At 35.6% G+C, this 5,082-nt stretch overlaps 1 long non-coding RNA gene across 2 annotated transcripts; it reads right to left on the bottom strand.

Moving 5' to 3' along the window:
• Window positions 1-896: 896 nt before the first annotated feature.
• On the bottom strand, window positions 897-1,942 carry LOC133712545 (uncharacterized). Of its 2 annotated transcripts, none has more exons than XR_009847469.1 (4): window positions 1,925-1,942; window positions 1,697-1,801; window positions 1,343-1,469; window positions 897-1,162 (listed from the first exon to the last, which is right to left on the bottom strand). It is a non-coding gene; the product is annotated as an uncharacterized LOC133712545 (long non-coding RNA). The 2 variants fall into 2 exon arrangements; XR_009847468.1 differs by having other exon boundaries at window positions 1,697-1,744.
• Window positions 1,943-5,082: the final 3,140 nt, after the last annotated feature.

Raw genomic sequence — 5,082 nt, 5'->3', positions numbered from 1 at the left:
CTCCGTACTTTAATTAAGTCATATATTATTTTATTTTTTAAGAGAATAATTCATTGAATTAGCGATAGAAATCGCTCAAAAGAGTGTCTCAGATAAAAATGGGAGCATACAAATGCCAGAATCGGCTTGACCCTAGGGCAAACGAGAAGGTGTACTACACCAACAAGTTGTCCTTGTACATTAAAACACTGCTACGAAAACATTTATAGAGAAACTAGCAAAAACTTAAAGTAAAGTCTCAAGCTCCTCAAAATAATTACCAACAATAAAATCATTGTCATGACCTTGAAATTTGTAGATCAAACCATTATCATTTGTAATCCAGGCATCCAAGAAACCAGCTGTAGACCAATCAAAACTAGACTCATCCCACACTACTAGAAAAACATGATTTAAGGACATTGAAACCGTGTCCTTAAATACATACAAGGACTCTTTAAAAAAGAGTCCTCTGTCTGGGAGTCATCATAAGTCCCAAACAAGGACATTGGAAATGTGTCCTCTTATCTATACGAAGACACAGTTTATGTGTCCTAATAGCTTTAGACGTGGTGTCCTTATATCCATAAGAGGACACCTAAATTGCATCCTTATATTATCAACTAAGTGTCCTATTTTCTACACAAGGACACAGAAAGTGTGTCCTAAAAGCTCTGGAGATGGAGTCCTTAAATCTATAAGAGGACACAAAAAATATTTTACATATGTGTCATCTTTTCTATACTAGGACACACAATTTGTGTCCTCAAAAATCTGGAGATAGAGTCCTTAAATCCATAAGAGGACACAAAGAGTACATTCCCATATGTGTCCTCTTTTCTATAATAGGACTCAAATTATGTCCTCAAAGTTATGGAAATAGTCACATCCAATAAATATCCAATATCCAAAACAAGTAATCTTCAAATACCACAAGTCCATCTCATTAAAGGAGAATAAAGATCCAAAATGTACTACCACTACTATTTTGACAAATTTAATTCAAAGTTGGTAGCTGCTAGCTACTACACTAAGTAGACTTCAAATTTATATAACTTCATAGTACCACAAATAAGAAATCTCCATATGCATGCTAATCTTGGATATATCCATCAATCTGCTTTGCCCACCCTACTGGAACTACATCAATCCCTTCTTGAGTATAAATGTCTTTTCCCTTGAACTGAAATGATCAATAGATATATATCACATGCATTATAGTGGATATTACACTAAAAAAAGAAGCAGCCCAGTAAGCATGCACAACTAAGCAAAAATACTATTACAAATAAATGAGCCCAATATTCATGTATACATGTGTATCTAAATTTATATATTTATATGAAAGATAAAACTTTCTAACCTTTTCAGTCAAAATAATGCCACTTCCTAGTTTTCGACACTATAGACTCAATGTCTCAGAATTTCCAGCCCTCTCCTTCCCTTAAAACAAGATTGAACTTGAACCTCCTATCACCTTGCAATCATATCTGCAATCATATAATACATCGTCAGAAAGACAATCTCGGAAACAAAGATTTAACAAATATATTCAACTCTGAACCTACTAACTAAAACACTAATATCATTCTGCAAGGGTAATCTACTAGCTGAGAAATTGACAAAACAATCTTGTAGTTTAAGTCAAGACACAAGCGTATGAGAAATCAAAACAAGCAAACTAACATAACTGAAAGTCTGAAACTAATAGCCTAACCTGTAGAGTTCAAACATGTATGCACAAATCTCTAGTGCTCCTCCAGGCCTGAAGAAATGGAATAAAAACAAAATGCTTATTCCATATTTGCAAATGGATTGAGTTCTACAGGTCAAGTAAGAGAAAATGAATGAAGAAAAACCGATAAAGGATCAACCAATAGATATCCAGCAGTCATTAGATATGTAACTACTATACTAATTTTCTCATTAGATATGTTTAATCAACCTTCAATAGATCTAGAGCCACCCAAAAACTTACAGTTTCATTTACAGTGAATAAAACACAACTCGAAAGGTTGCATCTTTACACAATGCTAACAACAAAGCAAGCTCCAATCAACAAATTTACGCACAAAGCTTCATACTTCAAATTAAAAAAATTATAAAAAAATAAATAAATAAATAAATAAAACTTGCACAAAGCTTCATACCCCGTTCTTTGCAAAATTATACCCCAACGACATCAAAATCTTCCACGCAAAAGGGGCACTATAGCTGGAAGTCACCGAGTAACAGAACCCAACAATAGCAAAAAAAAAAAAAAAAAATTGGGATCGAGTAACCTCCAAATTCGATCGTGTAATCTCACCTTGTATTGAAATTCTTCCCAGAATCTGTCAACCCAGAGATGTCTCACACCGGGTAACCTCACTATGAGTTGAACCCACTCAAATAGTAGCCGTCTCCTCCACCGAGTCGAAACAGATCGAATCTGTTTTTAGCTCCCCCTTTTTTTTTTTTTCCTATTACAACTAAAAACTGAAATAGAGTGAGTGAAACATCTTTTCTCTAATTGGGTAGGGTTTCAATTGAAGAGGGAAGTCGAAAATGGGGAAGGAGGGAAGTGAAATTTGGGGAGGGAACTGAAAACGCGAAGTACTGTACGTGGTGCCGCGTTTTTTTATTTCAATTGGATTTAAGTTTTGGAGCCCAATATATATTAGGACACAACCTAAATGGTTTAAGGTGTCCTTAAAGACTGTCCACCCACTAAAAAAAATTTCAATTTAACGTTGTGTGTCCTTAAAAACTTTCAAGGACACTACATAAATTATGTGTCCTTGTTTGGTGTCCTTAAATGGTATTTTTTTAGTAGTGCCAACATAAAGAACATTGCTCGCCAAAACAAGCAATTATGGTGTCACACCCCGAATTTCGAATAAAGGAATTCGAATCTGAAACGCGATAAATTAACAATCCAAAAAGAACATACATAAAATTTTTCATTTAAATTAAGCAACTAAACAAACCGAGTTCACAATGTCAATACCGACTCGTTCTTTAGAGTCACATATTACATTATCGAGAGTTTACAAATTAAACAGAATAAAAACTCAATAAGTGAACGCACCCCCACACTCACTACACAGCAGAACACTAAAACCAAAGTACCCCACTACCGTACTACTTCCAAGCTACAACAGCAACAAAACCTCAGCTTCGACGACTATTACTGTGACCTGCACAATAACCCCTACACCATGGAATAGTGCACCGGGTTGAAACAACAAACCCGGTAAGCTTTTGCAAGCTCGTGTGAGTAAGCCCTAATAACCATAAAACACATTTTCGACTCAAGGACAACAAATCAACACACAATGATTATTTTCCAAAAACAAAATCCTTTTCTTTCTAAGGAAAACACAAGTCACCACCGTGACAAACCAAATCATTTGAAAGCTCAACGACAAATCAAAGAAATCACTCATTTCTTCTCGACATGAAGCTTTTATCACCACAACGACGTGATAAAACATTTCTCGACTCATTACGAGTCTCATCCACAATTGCACTCACAAATTAAACTAAATAAAACTAGTAATCCCTACTTAGAAAATTAGTTCAGGAGATCACCAAAAGCACACAATCTAAAATCATAATACTCCCTGCATATAGTTTAATTCAGGAGATTACAATCATTACATTAAAATCAAACAATAGAAATCATAGTAATCCCTGCATATAGTTTAGTTCAGGAGATTACATTAAAACCAATCAATTCAGAAAACAGTAATCCCTGCATATAATTTAGTTCAGGAGATTACGAAAGAAACAAACAATTCAATAATAGAAATAAACTAAAAACAATACACACTCAATCATTGATAATACCAATCACTCAACAACCACAACCCACATCATTTACGCAAAATTGTCACGCATATCATCTTCATAGATCACCACACTGGTTATCACATAATATTGTTTCCTCAACTCCAACAACCTTAAGACAATAACGAAATCATTTTCCAATATTAATTACTCAACTCAAAACCGTCACCAAAATCATACATACTTCTTTCAAAACTCAAAGCCGACAAAACCGTCTTTTCTTTCCAAATTCATTTATTTTCCTCAACATCACATTGCACAACAATTGTAAACTGAACACACAATTCCACCAAGATATATATATATTTCACGTAAATATATATATAGGTAGTCATCCACTCAGGGATGCCACTAATACCAACTATAGTTCACAATTACAAAATCCGTAAACACTCATTTTTATAATAAAACCATATAATTTAAAACAAATATTTATTTCCGAAAACGATGTAACAATTAAACAAATAATTCCGACTAATAAAGTAATTCCATTTATAAATGAACCTCGTGTTTACTCACATCAAAAATCCCGCTGCGTCTTCTCTTACAGCAGAGATAAGGTATCGAATACGATCCATCAATCACCTAAGTAATATATGTCACAACTTAGTACACGAATCAAAAGCAATTAAAGTTCGAACTAAAACCCTAAAAGTAATGCAATCGAGGCGAAACTTCATCCGAGACCACTCAAAGTCTCCAGAATACTTCTACGATCAATATAACAAAACCACAAGTCGATCGGACGACCCGATCCTCATGGATCGAAAATCGAGACGGTCGAAACAGTAAAAATCCTAACATAATCATACGATCACCAAAAATTACATATTGTGTATCGAAATGCTCGTATCGACGAGTAGATCAAAATCAGAACAGAAACTGTCCTTGGGGTGACCGGAAGCCGCCACAAAGCGCCTCCACAGACGGCCGCCGTCAACCGAGTTGGGTGGTGAAACCTATATGCAACTCTTCCTCTCAACAAGACAAACAACTTTACCAACTAGCATCAAGTCAAAATCAAAGTGAAAATGGTCGAAAACTACCTCTAAAGCCACTGAGATCGGAAATTTTCCAATTTTCCGATCTGCCTCCTCGCTTCGATTCTGTTAAAGTCGCTTGGGGAGCATGATCAACATCATCAGGGGTTTCCAAAAAGCCAAGTGGCTCGAGCTATGGTGGCCAGACGGAGAAGATATCGGCATTGACCTTAAATTGCCCTAAGATCAGGCTTTGGTTGCTGCGCCGTGTAGAGGCGGAGATAGGCCGCAA

The sequence above is a fragment of the Rosa rugosa genome, chromosome 5, assembly GCF_958449725.1.
Source record: "Rosa rugosa chromosome 5, drRosRugo1.1, whole genome shotgun sequence".
Classification (NCBI taxonomy): Eukaryota; Viridiplantae; Streptophyta; class Magnoliopsida; order Rosales; family Rosaceae; genus Rosa; species Rosa rugosa.
This window is presented reverse-complemented; position numbering and strand designations above follow the sequence as displayed.